We start from the raw sequence: 18,612 nt of genomic DNA on the forward strand, positions 1-18,612 counted from the left end.
AGGCATATAAATAATAAAAACATGGCAAAAGGAGGGGAAGGGTTGATTAGGGATCTAAAAGTAAATTTACAGAAGGATGCAGGGGGCATAGCTGATATATTAAATGAATGGGAGGGATTCTCCAATCCCGCACCGGGGGAGGTGGGGGGGGGGGGGGGGGGGGGGCACCGAATCACGCAATGCCGCTCCACCGATCTCCTGCGACAGGAGAATCGGCGGCAATGGTGCCGGAGCGGTTGGCACAACGATTCTCCCCACGCGATGTGCCGAGAGCCTGCCAAGTTCAGCCGAGACCCGCTGGTGTCGTTCTCGTGTGGTCCTATCCGGCGGGACCTCGCCATTCATGCTGCGGGGCGGCCTGGTGGGGGAGGGGGATGCGACTCCGGGGGCCTCCACGGTGGCCTGGCCCGCGATCGGGGCCTACCGATCAGCGGGCGGGCTTATCCTGGTGAGGGCCTATGTTCCTCCGTGCCTGGCCCCTGTAGGTCAATGCCATGTTGCATCGGGGCCAGTGCGGAGACAGGAACCCACGCGCATGCGCGATCTCGCGCCAGTCATGCCCGCGCCCGTACCAGCAGCTGGAGCTGCTTGAAACACTGCAGTGCCGTACTGGCCCCCTGTGCAGCGCAGGATCGCTGATTCTAGGGGCCAGATGACGCCATCTTTAAACGCTCCGGTGTTTACCATGGCATCAACACCTAGGCCCAGGATCGGAGAATCCCGCCCAATATTTTTCAGCTGACTTTACCAAGGAGGTAAATGCTACCCAGGACATGGTGACAGACAAGGAAATTATTTCCCTAGAAGGTTCAAAATAGATAAGAAGGAAATGTTATATTGACTGTCGGTACTGAAAGGTAACAAGGGACAGAACCAAATCAGATGCATCCAAGGATATTGTAGAAAATGAGATTGGAAACGGTAGGGGTGTTGGCCATAATTTTACAGTCTTCTCTAGACTCAGGGGACATGCCAGAGGACTGGCGAATTGGAAGTGTTATGCCCCTGTTCCAAACTGTTTCGATAATAGCTCCAGCAATTTCAGGCCAGTCAGTTTAACATCAGTAGTGGGCAAACATCTAGACACTATTATTTGGGATAGAACTAATAGTCACATGGAAAAATGTGGGTTGATTAGGACAAGTCAGTATGGATTTCTAAAGCGGAAATCATGTTTAACTAACTTGATGGTTAACGTGTAAAAAACGTTATAGCTCATGAAATAAAAGGGATAGCAGTAATGTGTATGCAAAAATTGGATGAGTAATAGGAAGCAAAGTGCAATGGTCAATGGATATTTTTGGGCTGAAGGAAGGTTTGTTGTGGTGTTCCCCAGGGGTCAGTATTGGGACCCTAGCTTTTCTTGATATATGTATCAATGATCTAGATCTTGCTGTATAAGGGACAATTTCAAAGTTTTCTGATGACACAAAACTTGGAAGTATTGTAAATTGTGAAGAGAACAGTGTAGAACTTCAAAAGGTACACATAAGTTGGCATATGAAGTTCAATGCGGGGAAGCATGAGGTAATGCATTTTGGTAGGAAGAACATGCAGAGACAATAGAAATTCTTAAAGAGCTGCAGGAGCAGAGGGACCTGGGTGTATCTGTGCATAAATCATTGAAGGTGGCAGGACAGGTCGAGAGAGCAGTTGATAAAGCATATAGGCTGGATTCTCCATTATTGAGACAATGTCCCCACGCCAGCGCCAAAACGGTAGAGTTTTACTCCTGAAAATCCTAATTAAAGGGACACGAATTCCCAACCCTGCAAGGGGCTAGCAGGGACCCGGAGTAAATCTCACAGCTCTTGCTACAGATAAGTGCCCCCGCACTTCCGGGTCAGAGACTGCGCAGGCGCACGGCGGCGCCCCCCCAGCGGCCGCGCCGTGCTCCATGGCGGACTCGGACCGCAGAGCCAGATCCAAGAAAGAGACCCCCCGGTCGGCTGCGCGCCCAACCCTCAACCCCACACAAGCACTCCCCGGCTGCCTATAAGGCCCCCCCACCCCCCGGCATCCAACCCGCCCGCCCCCGACCAGGATGGCCGCGGACTGAGTCCGCAGCCGTCACGCGTGTATCCTGACCGGCTGGAGCCCATTAGTTCCATGTCGTTGGGACTTCGGCCAGTTGGGGGCGGAGAATTGGTGAGCGGGTCTCCCTGAGTACGGCGCTTTTTGGGACCCGCAGAATCGGTGACCTGGCGCCGGTCCCGACTTCTTGCGGGAACATCAATTCTCCGCCCCCATGCCGGCCGCGATTATGGCGCGAGGGCGCGGAGAATCCAGCCCATAGTATTTTGGGCTTTATTGATAGGGGCATAGAGTGGAAGAGCAAGGAGGTTATGCTAAACTTATATAAGACATTAGTTAGACCTCACCTAGAATATTGTGCACAGATCTGGGCGCCACACTATAGGGAGGATGCAACGGAGAGAGTGCAGAAGAGGTTTTCAATAATGGTTCCAAGGATGAGAAACTTCAGCTATGAGGGTAGATTGGAGAGATTCGGACTACTCCACTTGGAGAGAAGAAGGCTAAGAAGAGATTTGATAGAGATGTTCAAATCATGAAGGGGCTGGACAGAGTAGATAGGGAGAAATAGATCCCACTCATAAAAGGATCAAGAATAAGAGGTTACAAATTTAGAGTGATTTTACTGTCAGCAAATGTGATGTGAGAAAAAAACCTCTTCAAACAACGAGTGGTTCAGGTTTAGAATGCACTGCCTGGAAGCCTGGTGGAGGCAGGTTCAACTGAGGCATTCAAGAGGGCATTGGATGATTACTTAAATAAAAACAATGCACAGGAGTATGGGGAAAGGAAGAGGAATGGCACTAAGCTACAATGCTCTTTCGGGGAGCCAGTGGCGACAGGGTGGGCCAAGTGGCTTCCTTCAGCACCGTTACAGTTCTGTGATTCTGTGATGAAGCAAAGGCAAGCACCAAATAGAATGCCAAATAATGTTAAGAAGACTAAGTTAAGAACACTTTATCTAAATGCATGCACCATTCACAACAAGGTAGATGATTTGAAGGCACAAATAGAAGTAAATTAGAATAATAAATGCCTTAATAAAATATTTTCTAAAAAAATAATAATTGAATTGCCATTCTGAAGACGTGGCTGTAGAGTGACTGAGGCTGGGAACTGAATGTTCAAGAGTATTCGACATTTAGGAAGGATATACTTCAAGGAAAAGGAGGTGGGTTAGTTCTGTTATTAAGGGGCAAGATCAGTACTTTGGTGAATGAGAATCTTAGATCGAAGGCTCCAGAAGCAAAATCAATTTGGGTGGAGCTAAGAAACAGAAAGGGAAAGCATCAAACTGTTGTAACATTGGGCAGAGCACAAATCAGGAAATTAGCTTGCTGTGCATGTCTGCGTCTGTGTAATTATCTGATTTGTAAATATTTCTGATTATTAGTTTTATTCTGAACATAATGATCAACTTTGTGGTGTTGAGACAATTTAGAAAGGAGATTATGGTTGGCCGCCCATTTGGTCTCTGATGCATTCTAGCATAATAAGAAGGTAATTTTTAACTCGGTGCCAAGCTATCAGGACATACAGAAGGTTGCAGTTTTCAGTTAAAGGAAGATTTGGCATGTACTTGGTTATTGCTTTCTCTTGTAAACACAAAATGAAAGTAATTGAAGGAAGCCCACACTGTAACAGAGGATATTTGATAAATATATTTTAAATGAATGTTCTCTTCTTCAAGCACATCACGAATCTCACTTCAACATTTCACCCGAAATTTGTTTAATCTGAGGTGACATTTTCAAAGCTTGTGCAGTGTGCTTCAATTTTTGTTGAATGTTCAATACCTATTTCCATTCATTGTGTCTTATGTGTCTTCTTTCATTACTTGAATTATTAGCCAGTGGGAGAAGTGCATGACAGTTGACACAGACTGAAACTCTTATCAGTTTAATGTTTATGGTTATTTTTATATTGTTTCGCTGGCAAACTAATTTTACTAGTGCAGAAGTTAAAACAGAAGAAAAAGTATTTTCCAAATTGAAATCTCAGTTTGGTGCACAGTGTACAAAAAACATGAACATAGAACAGTACAGCACAGTACAGGCCCTTCAGCCCATGATGTTGGGCCGACCATTTATCCTAGTCTAAGATCAACCTAACCTACACCCCTTCAATTTACTGCTGTCCATGTGCCTGTCTAAGAGTCGCTTAAATGTCCCTAATGACTCTGACTCCACCACCTCTGCTGGCCGTGCATTCCACACACCCACCACTATCTGTGTAAAGAACCTTCCTCCAATCACCTGAAAATTATGTCCCCTCATGACAGCCATTTCCGCCCTGGGGAAAAGTCTCTGGCTAGCCACTCTATCCATGCCTCTCATCACCTTGTACACTTCTATCAAGTCACCTCTCTGCCTTCTTTGTTCCAGTGAGAAAAACCCTAGCTCCCTCAACCTTTCTTCATAAGACATGCCCTCCAGTCCAGGCAGCATCCTGGTAAATCTCCACTGCACCTTCTCCAAAGCATCCTTCCTATAATGAGGTGACCAGAACTGGACACAATATTCCAAGTGTGGTCTAACTAGAGTTTTATAAAGCTGCAGCAAAACCTCGTGGCTCTTAAACTCAATCCCCCTGTTTTTTTAAAATAAACATTTCATTGAGGTATTTTTTTGGCATTGTAACAGCAGCAATATAAACAATGTACATGAGAATATAAACATAGTGCAAATACCACCTCCCTCCCCAACAGGTCCCACCATTAATTAACCCCCTAATCTACACTAACCTAACGCCCCCCCCCCCCCTCTGACGATTAATTTTCAGCGAAGAAGTCGATGAATGGTTGCCATCTCTGGGCGAACCCTAACAGGGACCCTCTCAAGACGAAGTAGATTTTCTCCAAACAGAGAAAGCTAGCCATGTCCGATAGCCAGGTCTCAATCCCCCTGTTAATTGAAAGCCAACACACCATACGCCTTCTTAACAACCCTATCAACCTGGGCGGCAACTTGGGATCTATGTTCCTCCACACTTCCAAGAATCCTGCCTTTAACCCTGTATTCAGCATTCAAATTCGACCTTCCAAAATGAATCACTTCACATTTATCAAGGTTGAACTCCATCTGCCACTTCTCAGCCCAGCTCTGCATCTTGTCAATGTCCTGTTATGCAACAACCCTCAACACTGTCTACAACCCCCCCAACTTTCGTCCATCATCCATCATTTATAAAAACCACAAAGAGCAGAGGTCCCAGAACAGATCCTTGCGGGACACCACTGGTCACCGACTTCCAGGCGGAATACGTATGTATGCATATGTTCAATAGCTGGTTGTGTTAGTCACGCAAAGGGATCATTAAGGCCAAAGGTTTAGCTCTGAGGCACTGCTGATGCTGGCACAATGGAACACAAAGTTGCCGAAAATGGCACTCCCAGTCATTTCTCACGGGACCCGTTTAATGCTGGTAAAGGTGAGCATGCTTGTGTCAGAAGCTTAAACGACTGGCAGATTCTGATGTCAAACAGCCTCTCAGGTGATTTGATGCATATTCTGCTAAGTTGAACTGTGAAGGTCCAATGAAGATCCTGAGCACTTCCAACTGAACATGCATTCAGCTATATGGTGGACATCCCTTGTCCCAAGCGACTACATAATTTGGAAAAAAAACAGGCATCAAATTTGCAGTTGAGCCGCTTTTGCAAAGGCTATGGTGCGTTCTTCAAAGAGTTTTTGTGATCTATTAGATTTTGAAGGAATGTTGCGGAAATCTGACAGGAAGGTTGGAGGTGTTTTCTGTGTACAAAATGCCTATTACAGCTATGGGGCCCCTTGCAGCGTGCTATGCAACACCTAGCCAAAGGCTGGCAAAAAGGGCAGTGCCCTCAATTTTTCAATGTAAAGGACGACCTGACGGTGGTTGATGGTATCCTCCACAAACTGGACCGGATTGTAATTCCACACAGTCTCCAGAGCTTGGTGCTCCGTCAAATCCATGAGGGCCACCTGGAAAACTGCAGAAGCAGAGTGAGGCAAGCTGTCTACTGGCCTGGGATCAGCAAGGACATCGTGAACATATTGATGCACTATCAATTACGACGAGACAAGAGTAGAGAGTAATCAAGGCTTTATTAAGCAGAGATGTGTTGCCTCCTGCAGCTGCTGCCGAAATGGCTACAGCTCGGTGAGCACACACATTTATACTCCGCCTACTGGGCGGAGCCAGCAGGCAGGGATCTACCCCTGTACCTGTAGTACAGGAGCCTTACCGTATTACTTCTCATATACGTAATATATACAAACAGTGGTGACTACCACATTCACCCCCTGTTAAAAAAGAGTCCAGCGGGGGTGGTGGAAAACTATTTACATGTATGTGAGCATTTTCAAAGTGTACAGTTTGGGGAGAGTTCACAAATTTAGCTGGTCGGGCCTTGATCCTCCATTGTGAGTGCCGCAGTCCCGGTGGCGATGCAGGTGCTGGCTTGGTCGCCAGTGACTCCGGGAGCATGTAGTCCTCATCTTCATCCCCAGGTGGGACCAAGAGGAGGACGGATCATCCTGGAGCGGGGGCTGTGGTGAGGTGCGCTGGGGGGGAGGATGGGTGGCGCCAATGCAATTGGGGGGGAGGGAAACCAGCTGGTGCCAGGTCCCAGAGGGAGACTGTGCCTTGGTAGCCGTCAGGATACGCCACGTAGGCGTACTGCGGGTTTGCGTGGAGTAGCTGTACCCTCTCGACCAACGGGTCCGCCTTGTGAAGCCACATGTGCTTGCGGAGGAGAACGGGTCCTGGAGCTGCCAGCCACGTTGGGAGCGAAACCCCGGAGGTGGACTTCCTAGGGAAGGCAAGGAGACGTTCATGAGGGGTTGCATTAGTCGCAGTGCAAAGTAGCGATCGCATGAAATGAAATGAAAATCGCTTATTGTCACAAGTAGGCTTCAAATGAAGTTACTGTGAAAAGCCCCTAGTCGCCACATTCCGGCGCCTGTTTGGGGAGGCTGTTACGGGAATCGAACCGTGCTACTGGCCTGTCTTGGTCTGCTTTCAAAGCCAGCGATTTAGCCCTGTGCTAAACAGCATGGAGTGGAGGGCGTCGGGGAGGACCTCCTGCCAGCGGGAGACCGGGAGATTTTTAGACCATAGGGCCAGCAGGACGGCCTTTCAGACCGTCCCGTTCTCCCTCTCCACCTGCCCGTTTCCCCGGGGGTTGTAGCTGGTCATCCTGCTCGAGGCAATGCCCTTGCTGAGCAGGAATTGACGCAATTCATCATTCATAAAGGAGGATCCCCGGTCGCTGTGGATGTAAGCGGGGAAACCGAACAGAGTGAAGATGCTATTGAGGGCTTTGATGACTGTGGCAGACGTCATATCGTGGGCATGGGATGGCGAAGGGGAATCTGGAGTATTCATCGACCACGTTAAGGAAGTACGTGTTTCGATCGGAGGAGGGGAGGGGCCCTTTGAAATCCATGCTGAGGCGTTCAAAGGGACGGGAGGCCTTCACCAGGTGTGCTCGGTCTGGCCGGTAGAAGTGCGGTTTGCACTCCGCGCAGACCTGGCAGTCTTTGGTGACCGCCCTGACTTCCGCAATGGAGTAGGGTAGGTTGCGGGCCTTTATGAAGTAAAAGAACCAGGTGACCCCTGGGTGACAGAGACCACCGTGTAGGGCCCAGAGTCGGTCCACTTGTGCGCTGGCACATGTACCTTGGGATAGGGCATCGGGGGGCTCGTTGAGCTTACCGGGGCGATACAAAATCTCGTAATTGTAGGTGAAGAGCTCGATCCTCCACCTCAAGATTTTATCATTGCGTTATTGAACATGAAGGCAACCGACCGTTGGTCAGTGAAGTGAGTGAATCTCCTGCCGGCCAGGTAATGCCCCCAATGCCGCACAACGTCTACGATAGCTTGGTACTCCTTTTCGACAGAGAAGTGCCGAATTTCGGAGGCTTGGAGGGTGTGGGAAAAGAATGCCACGGGTCTGCCTGCCTGGTTGAGGGTGGCGGCCAGAGCGAAGTCTGATGCATCGCTCACGACTTGAAAGGGGAGGGTCTCGTTGACCGCATGCATCGTGGCCTTGGCGATGTCGGCCTTGATACGATTGAAGGCCTGGTGAGCCTCGGCCATCAGGGGGAAAGCTGTGGAGTGAATGAGTGGGCGGGCCTTGTCCGCATAGTTAGGGACCCACTGGGCATAGTATGAGAAGAAGTCCAGGCATTGTTTGAAATCCTTGGGGCAGTGGGGGAGGAGGAGTTCCATGAGGGGGCGTATGCGGTCGGGGTCAGGCCCTAGAACTCAATTTTGCACCATATAACCAAGGATGGCTAAGCGGTTGGTGCTGAACACACACTTGTCCTTGTTATATGTAAGGTTCAAGAGTTTGGCGGTGTGGAGAAATTTGAAAAGGTTAGCGTCGTTGTCTTGCTGGTCGTGGCCGCAGATGGTGACGTTATACAGGTACGGGAAGGTGGCCCGCAGTCCGTACCGGTGAACCATTCGGTCAATCTCCTGTTGGAAGACCGAGATCCCATTAGTGACGCCGAAGGGAACCCTAAGGAAGTGATAAAAGCAGCCGTCTGCTTCGAACGCAGTGTATTGGCGGTCCGCCTTGTGGATGGGGAGCTGGTGGTAAGCAGATTTCAGGCCACTGTAGAGAAGACCCGATACTGTGCAATCTGATTGACCATATCAGATATGCGTGGGAGGGGGTACGCATCGAGCTGCGTGTACCGATTGATGGTCTGACTGTAGTCAATGACCATCCTGTGTTTCTCCCCAGTCTTTACAACCACCACATGAGCTCTCCAGGGGCTGTTGCTGGCCTTGATGATGCCTTCCCACAGTAGCCGCTGCACCTCGGACCTGATGAAGGTCCTGTCCTGGGTACTGTACCGTCTGCTCCTGCTGGCGACATGCTTGCAATCCGGGGTGAGGTTTGCAACCAGGTAAGGTAGGTCGACCTTAAGTGTCGTGAGGCCGCACACAGTAAGGGGTGGTAGGGGCCCGCCAAATTTCAAAGTTAGACTTTGGAGGTTGCACTGGAAGTCCAGGCCGAGTAGCAAGGCAGTGCAGAGGTTGGGGAGGACGTAGAGCTGGAAGTTGCTGAACTCTACTCTCTGGACGTTGAGGGTGGCGGTGCAGTACCCCCAGAATGGGATCCGGACGCCAGGGAGATTTGTTGGGTAATGAGGTGTACCGCGAGGGAGCATCGCCGTACCGTATTGGGGTGGATGAAGCTTTCCGTGCTCCCGGAGTCGAGAAGGCAAGGTGTCTTGTGGCCATCGACTTTCACCGTCGTTGTCGCGGTTGCGAGGTTGTGTTGCCGGGACTGGTCGGGCGTGGTGGAGGCGAACTGCGACTGGTGTTGGTGGGCCCTGGGCTGGTCGGGGGCGGTTGCGGGCGATGAGCGGCCAGATGAGGTGCCCGACGAGCAGTGGTCCTGAGGTGCCATCCAAAATGAAGATGGTGGCACCCATGGGGCGCACGTGGCGGGTGGCTTTAAAGATGGCGGCGCCCACGGGCCGCACGAGGTCTGATAAGGGGGAAGATGGCGGCACCCACGGGCCGCATGTGTTGTGATGCGAGGACGATGGCGGTACCCACGGGCCGCACGTGGGTTGCGGGGACGAAAATGGTGGCGCCCACGGGTCGCACGTGGGGGGGGGGGGGTGCAGGAAGAATGGGCTTTGTTACAGCGGCGATCGACCAGGCCTGGCACACCGCGGCGAAGTGTCCCTTCTTCCCGCAGGCCTTGCAGATTGCGCTCCGCGTCGGGCAGCACTGCCGGTGGTGCTTTGCCTGCCCGCAGAAATAGCACTTGGGCCCCCCCCGGGGTTGGCTGGCTGCTGCGCGGCGTAGGCTTGGGGTTGGCTGGGGGCGGTCCCTGGTGGGGCTCACGATGTCCAGAAGAACGGGGGCGCAGTGCGGTTGTGGGTGTACGCCTGTACATTACGGGAGGCTACCGTCGCGGGTTTCTTGGTCGCCGCGATGTCGAGCATACCCCCTTCTAAGAGGCGCTGGTGGATGTATGCCAACCCTATATCCGTAACGAAAGCTTCCCCAATGAGGAGTTTGGTATGTTCAACGGCCGAAACTGCCTGGCAATCGCAGTTCCTTGCCAGGGCGTGCAGGGCACGCCAGAAATCTTCCAATGACTCACCGGGGAGTTGTTGCCGCGTGGACAGGAGGTGCCTGGCGTAGAGTTTGTTGATCGGCCGGGTGTAGTTCTCTTTCAGACGTGTCATGACCTCAACGTAGTTGGGCGCATCCTGGATAAGGGGAAAAATATCGGAGCTCAACCGTGTGTACAGGGTCTGGAGTTTCTGTGCTTCTGAGTGTTGTTCTGTCACTGATCCGATTTAGGCTTCAAAGCAAGCTAGCAAGTGGTCATGGACCGACGTGGCGTTGTCTGCTTGAGGGTGCAGCTGCAGGCGATCTGGCCTGATGTGTAGGTCCATCGCTGTAAAATCTCTGCTTAATAAATTGATGCACTATCAATTACAATGAGACGAGAGTAGAGAGTAATCGAGGCTTTATTAAGCAGAGATGTGTTGCCTCCTGCAGCTGCCGCCGAAATGGCTGCAGCTCGGTGTGCACACACATTTATACTCCGCCTACTGGGCGGAGCCAGCAGGCAGGGATCTACCCGCGTACCTGTAGTACAGGAGCCTTACCGTATTACTTCTCATATACGTAATATATACAAATAGTGGTGACTACCACACATGGTCCTTAACTGTGCGACCTGTCAACGCTCCCAGCCAGTGCAGAGTAAGGAGACACTTCAGCAGCATGAAATCGAAACCTTTCCGTGATCCAAGGTTGGCATCGACCTCTTTCATGCAAATAGGCGTGATTACATGTTAATCGTTGATTACTTTTCCAATTACCCTGAAGTCGTGAAGCTCTCAGGCCTCACATCTCGGACCGTCATCAAGGCCTGTAAGGAGACGTCCTCCAGGCATGGTATCCCACTCACTGTCATGAGTGACAATGGCCCGTGCTTCAGCAGCCATGGATAGTCTCTGTTTGCCCAGTCGTATCAGTTCACACTTCCAGCCCACACTATCCGCAGTCAAACGGAAAAGTTGAGAAAGGAGTGCACATAGTGAAGCAACTCATCTGCCAGGCCGCGGATTCTGCATCTGACATTTACCCTGCGCTGCTTGCATACAGGGCGGCCCCACTGTCCACTGGCATGTCGCCGGCTCAACTCCTGATGAACAGGGACCTGCGAGCGACACTTCCAGCCATACACGTGCCCAACCTGGATCACCTCCCGGTGCTGCAGAAGGTGCAGCAACTCCGACACCAGTAGAAACGGGGCTATAAGACCATAAGACATAGGAGCGGAAGTAAGGCCATTCGGCCCATCGAGTCCACTCCACCATTCAATCATGGCTGATTTCAACTCCATTTACCCGCTCTCTCTCCATAGCCCTTAATTCCTCGAGAAATCAAGAATTTATTAACTTCTGTCTTAAAGACACTCAACGCCCGGCCTCCACCGCCCTCTGTGGCAATGAATTCCACATACCCACCACTCTCTGGCTGAAGAAATTTCTCCTCATCTCTGTTCTAAAGTGACTCCCTTTTATTCTAAGGCTGTGCCCCTGGGTCCTAGTCTCCCCTGCTAATGGAAACAACTTCCCTACATCCACCCTATCTAAGCCATTCATTATCTTGTAAGTTTCTATTAGATCTCCCCTCAACCTCCTAAACTCCAATGAATATAATCCCAGGATCCTCAGACGTTCATCGTATGTTAGGCCTACCATTCCTGGGATCATCCGTGTGAATCTCCGCTGGACCCGCTCCAGTGCCAGTATGTCCTTCCTGAGGTGTGGGGCCCAAAATTGCTCACAGTATTCTAAATGGGGCCTAACTAATGCTTTATAAAGCTTCAGAAGTACATCCCTGCTTTTATATTCCAAGCCTCTTGAGATGAATGATAACATTGCATTTGCTTTCTTAATTATGGACTCAACCTGCAAGTTTACCTTTCGAGAATCCTGGACTAGGACTCCTAAGTCCCTTTGCACTTCAGCATTATGAATTTTGTCACCGTTTAGAAAATAGTCCATGCCTCGATTCTTTTTTCCAAAGTGCAAGACCTCGCACTTGCCCACGTTGAATTTCATCAGCCATTTCTTGGACCACTCTCCTAAACTGTCTAAATCTTTCTGCAGCCTCCCCACCTCCTCCATACTACCTGCCCCTCCACTTATCTTTGTATCATCGGCAAACTTAGCCAGAATGCCCCCAGTCCCGTCATCTAGATCGTTAATATATAAAGAGAACAGCTGTGGCCCCAACACTGAACCCTGCGGGACACCACTCGTCACCGGTTGCCATTCCGAAAAAGAACCTTTTATCCCAACTCTCTGCCTTCTGCCTGACAGCCAATCGTCAATCCATGTTAGTACCTTGCCTCGAATACCATGGGCCCTTATTTTACTCAGCAGTCTCCCCTGAGGCACCTTATCAAAGGCCTTTTGGAAGTCAAGATAGATAACATCCATTGGCTCTCCTTGGTCTAACCTATTTGTTATTTCTTCAAAGAACTCTAACAGGTTTGTCAGGCACGACCTCCCCTTACTAAATCCATGCTGACTTGTCCTAATCCGACCCTGCACTTCCAAGAATTTAGAAATCTCATCCTTAACAATGGATTCTAGAATCTTGCCAACAACCGAGGTTAGGCTAAGTGGTCTATAATTTTCCATCTTTTTCCTTGTTCCCTTCTTGAACAGGGGGGTTACAAGAGCGATTTTCCAATCCTCTGGGACTTTCCCTGACTCCAGTGACTTTTGAAAGATCATAACTAACGCCTCCACTATTTCTTCAGCTATCTCCTTTAGAACTCTAGGATGTAGTCCATCTGGGCCCGGAGATTTAGCAATTTTTAGACCTTTTAGTTTCTCTAGCACTTTCTCCTTTGTGATGGCTACCATATTCAACTCTGCCCCCTGACTCTCCGGAATTGTTGGGATATTACTCATGTCTTCTACTGTGAAGACTGACGCAAAGTACTTATTTAGTTCCTCAGCTATTTCCTTGTCTCCCATCACAAAATTACCAGCGTCATTTTGGAGCGGCCCAATGTCAACTTTTGCCTCCTGTTTGTTTTTAATGTATTTAAAGAAACATTTACTACCATTCCTAATGTTACTGGCTAGCCTACCTTCATATTTGATCCTCTCTTTCCTTATTTCTCTCTTTGTTATCCTCTGTTTGTTTTTGTAGCCTTCCCAATCTTCTGACTTCCCACTACTCTTTGCCACATTGTAGGCTTTCTCTTTTGCTTTGATGCATTCCCTAACTTCCTTTGTCAGCCATGGCTGCCTAATCCCCCCTCTGATAACCTTTCTTTTCTTTGGGATGAACCTCTGTACTGTGTCCTCAATTACTCCCAGAAACTCCTGCCATTGCTGTTCTACTGTCTTTCCCACTAGGCTCTGCTCCCAGTCGATTTTCGTCAGTTCCTCCCTCATGCCCCTGTGGTTACCTTTATTTAACTGTAACACCTTTACATATGATTCTAATCCCCCCTCTGATGCTCATGTCACTGATTTGCCCATGTTATCCCCATTCGACACTGTTCGGGTCAAGATCCCTGATGGAGGCTGGTCAGCTCCAGCTGTCGTTGTTCGACAGGCTGCCCCCCGCTGTTGTGCGTCTCGCTGATAGTTCTGTTGTGCGAAGAAACAGACGGGCACTGCGCAAAGTTGCCTGCCCGCAACCACATTCTTCTCCATTTCCTTCTGTTCTTTTGCCACCTCCTGATACCTCGACTCACAAGGCTACCAGTCAGGCTTCAATCCCGCCCATTAAGGCGCTGTTATCCCCACCACCACCTCTCCGGCGGTCAACCAGGATCAGACGCAAGCCACAGAGACTGGACTTATGAACATTTGTTCTGTTTGCTATATTCTGTGTTCTCGCATCAAACAGCTGTTTTCACATATACATATGTTCACATCCACTGCATGTATATATGTTAACATTGGCCTATTCTTGTAAATACGTTCACATATGTCATCCAAACATAAAAAAGGGGAAGATGTCATGATATGCAGACACACACATAATGATATACAGACAAGCAGCTAATGGACACAGAGAACAAGACATGACCAATAAGCAGGCAGAACACTCAGGGGTGGGATCTGACTATAAAAGACACGAGGCAGACACTTCCGGTGATGGCGGGCGGGAGGCAGCCGCGCGTTGGAGGGCTCCCGTTCGGGAACGGCATTGTCGGGGGTTAACGCCCGGTCCTAGGGCCAGCGAAGGCAGTAAAAGTCGGGAGACAGCACAGAGGAGGGGAATGGCGAAGACCAGCTAAAGAACGGCCGTGAAAAAGGCAGCTGAGAGTCCGTCGGGGAGTGGAAAGGTCACCGTGGGGTCAGTAAAGAAAATGGAGGCTGGAGCACCAGGGGAGGCCGCATTGCTTACGGATGAAGAAATAACTAAGGTGATGGCTGCGGAATTCGAAAGGCAGTTTACAAAATACATGGAGACGATGAGGAAGGAGATGAGGGATGTTTTGAGTGCGCTGGTGGAGGAGGCGGTTTCCCCGGTGAGGACGGAGGTGGCGAGTGCAGTGGCGGAGGTGCGAGAGCAAGGGTAGGCGCTGAAGGAAGTGGAGGAGACGTTATTGCAGCACGGTGATCAACTTGCCTCGATGGGGAAGGAGATGCGGAAGGTGATGGACATTAACAAGGATCTGCGAGGAAAAATGGAAGACCTGGAAAACAGATCCAGGTGACAGAATTTGAGGATTGTGGGGCTGCCCGAAGGAGTTGAAGGACCGAAGCCGATGAGTATTTTGCCGCGATGCTGGCAAAACTATTGGGGGAGGGGGAGGATCCCTCCCGATATGAACTGGATCGGGCTCATCGGTCGTGGAGGCCTGTACCAAAGGCGAGTGAGCCGCCAAGGGCAGTGACTCTGTGCTTCCGTAGGTACAGTGTGAAGGAGAAGGTCCTGAGCTGGGCCAAGCAGAAGCGGGTGGTGCAGTGGGCTGGAGCTGGTATACGTGTATACCAGGACTTTACGGTAGAGCTGGCGAGGTGGCGGGCTGCCTTCAACCGGGTGAAGAGGGCACTGTACATTAGCAAGGTACAGTGCGGCAGTGTATATCCAGCGAAGCTGAGGGTGACTTATAAGCTCAGGGACTTTTATTTTGGAATGGCGGAAGCAGCGGAGGAGTTTGTGAAGGCAGAAGGACTGTGGCAGAACTGACAAATTGAGAAATGGCCATGTGCCGATGTAACCTCATGACTGTATTTTCTTCTTTTTTGTTTCACTGCGTGCGGGTGTAGGGGCTGAAGGAGCCAATGTTGTATATATTTGGACAAGGGAAGGGATGGGACTTTCACTTGAAATGAGGGCTCTTTGGGGTGTAGGTGGATATGCGGGGTGTGTGTGCTCAAAGGGGTACAACTCTTGGGTATCATGTACGGTACTCTTTCAGAGGTCGGAGGGCGTTGAGTGTAGGGGGGGAGGGGGAGTGGATTCTATAGGTCAATGGTGACCATGGGCGGTCCCAGACTCCTTTTTCTTTTTCTCCTTTGTTTTTTGTTTCCACCGTGGGAGGGTTTGGTTTATTGGATGCATATATTGACAGGTGGGCCGTTGTTTGGGATGGTGGGAGGATGGGATCATTGGTATTGTTAAGGGGATTGATTTTGTATTTGTTGCCATTTACTGTTTGTGGGTGGGGGGTACATTTTTGAAGGAAAATGTGAAAATGTAGAATAAAATTTTAAAAAGAAAGACACAAGGCACTCACACTCCGCCTCTTTCCACTGATGAACATCTAGAGAGTCAGTGAAGGGTGTTGTTACAATCTCACACCTCCACCACATGGCTAAGAGCTAATCTGGTTCAGTCGGACAGAGTAACCACACTTAAGTTAGCCGAGAGTCGAACTCACAGAGAACTGTGCTAACTGTGCTATTAGTTCAATAAACCTGATTGAACTAAATTCAAGGTCTGGAGTATCTTTCTGACCTAAGCTGCATCCAGTTGCAGCCAGTGTACCTAACATGACAAGAGTGTGAGAGGAACCAGGAGTTTATAAGAGTGCAAGGGAAGCCGTGGGGTTCAAAAAGAGTTTGAGAGAAGCCGGGGGTTTTAAAAGAGCGCGAGAGGAGTCGGGAGTTCACAAAGAGCGCAAGAGGAATATAAGGTAAAGCAAGCAGTGGTGGCCTTGCAGCGTGGGTCCTGGGGCCACCAACAGTAGCTTTCAGAGGTGATGTCACAGTTTCAAGGTAAGTGACTGGTAGGTGAGTCTTTCTTCTACCTTTCTGACTTTGGAAGTGAAGCCTAGGTAAGAGGACCAAAACATAAATTGCAGGAAGTAAAGATTAGTGATACAAGTAAAAACAGATCGAAATTCTAAATTAAATAAATTATAATGAAATAAAATAGGGATGGAGGACCAGGTGATGTGTTGTAGCTGAGAGAGACTAAAGGTGAGTGAAGTACAGAGTGATCTAGCTGTTCCAGTGCATAAATCACAAAAAGCTAACAGGCAGGTCCAACAAATAGTAAAGAATTCAAAGGGTACTTTGGTCTTTATTGCAATGGGGGTGAAGTTTAAAATAGGGAGGTTTTGTTACAATTATACAGGATGTTGTGAGGCCTCACCTGGAATGCTGCGTACAGTTTTGGTCTCCTTACCTAAAAAAGGATGTATTAACATTGGAGGCAGTCCAAAGGAGATTCACCTGGCTAATTGCTGGGTCCTATCAAGAGAGACTAAATAGTCTGATTCTGTATACATTGGAGTTTAGAAGAATGAGGGGTGATCTTATTCAAACATACAAGATCTGAGGGGACTTTGCAAGCTAGATGATGAGATGTTTTCACGAGTGGGAGAGTCTCGAACAAGGGGACATAGTTACAAGATAAAGGGCCGGTCATTTAAAACTGAGGTGCATAGAAATTTCTTCTCGCAGAGGGTGATGAATGTCTGAAATTCTCTGCACCAGAAGTGGTGGAGGCTGGAGTATTAGAAGTATTTAAAGTGGTCTGCACATTCTCCCCGTGTTTGCGTGGGTTTCGCCCCCACACCCCAAAGCTGTGCAGGTTAGGTGGACTGGCCACGCTAAATTGCCCCTTAACTGGAAAAAATGAATTGGGTACACTAAATTTATTTAAAAAAAAGAAGTATTTAAAGCGGAGATGGATAAATATTTGCTAGATTGAGGAAGAGAGGGCTACAGAAAAATGGCACAGAAAAGGAGGTGAGGTCGGCATAGATCAGCCATGATCATATTGAATGGTGGGGCAGGCTTGAAGAGCCTGGTGTCCTACTCCTGCTTCTAACTTTTGTGTTCTTGTGAAGTCACATTAGAAAAAGAGCAAGCAAATTGAGAGAGTCATTGGAGTGCCAAATATGTGATTTGGGTGTCTGGACTGAGCCAGAGCACCCTTCTCTATACACCATTTCCTGTGAAAAGAATGGACTCTATGCTGTATGGTTCTTGTGCCAAATTGGAACTGAATTCTTCTTGGCTCCTTGACAGTGATAAGAGGCTCCATGACAGGGTTGCAATTGCATCAAACATTTCTCTGTGCGTGCCCTTCAGGCTTTTTCTCTACACCACCCCATCAAAGTCCTCACCTAAGTCCTCTATAGCAGAACTTGTCTGCAACCTTTTCTCCAGGGTGCTGGCAAATGAACCACCCTTTCCCCTGGCATGGCGCAGCCCGTTTCTACCCACGTGCCTCACTACATGCTGATCCCAACACTATATAATGCCTGATGCACGATCAATTACACTCAAGCCGAAGTGATTTCATAACTGAAGGCTTTAATCGGCTAGAACTGTTCCCCAGCAGCTTCGGTACAGAAAGGGAAGGCTGCTGGGATGGCACCAGTTCTTATACTCCACCTGTCAGGGCGGAGCTATGTATCAACAGCCAATGGTAAACTCCTAGGTTTAACCAATGGTCATCAGCCTCTTAGGTACAGCAATACCTGATAATACCACATTCACCCCCTGTTAAAAAAGAGTCCAGCGGGGGTGGTGGCCAGTGGTAACAGTTGCCTTTAACATGGTATGATCAGATATGGAGGTACCGTGATACCTCCTTACAGAGCTGTCGAGAATATTTACAAAGTGTTCGTTCACAGTTAAAGTCACAGCGAAGCAATCAGTCAATCGGGTGGCCTGGTCGTCCTTCTGGATCGTCTGGGCTTCGGTGGTGATTCTGGTGGGGGTCCAGGTGGTTGCGACTCCGGGAGCGTGGTTTTGGCCTCCCTGGCAGCTTCGTCACCCCTAGGCGGCGCTGTTGGGGCAAACGGTTGACACCGGGGGCGCCTGTAGGGGGCATCGGTGGGTGGGCGGGCCTAGGCAGGAGCGGCGGGGGTACGGACCCTCCAGTGAGGTGCTGTGGGGGAGGGGAGGCGGGGTGGGTGGTAATGGTTCGGGTGCGCGTGGGGTTCTGGCGGGCGCCAGGTCCCGGTGGGAGACTGTATCTTGCCTGCCGTCAGGGACCGCCACGTAGGCATACTGGGGGTTAGCGGCAGCAGGTGGGCCCTTGGACCCTCTCGACCAACGGGTCCGACTTGTGCGCCCGCACGTGCTTCTGAAGCAGGATGGGTCG

This window comes from Scyliorhinus torazame, chromosome 16, assembly GCF_047496885.1.
Source record: "Scyliorhinus torazame isolate Kashiwa2021f chromosome 16, sScyTor2.1, whole genome shotgun sequence".
In the NCBI taxonomy this organism is placed as follows: domain Eukaryota; kingdom Metazoa; phylum Chordata; class Chondrichthyes; order Carcharhiniformes; family Scyliorhinidae; genus Scyliorhinus; species Scyliorhinus torazame.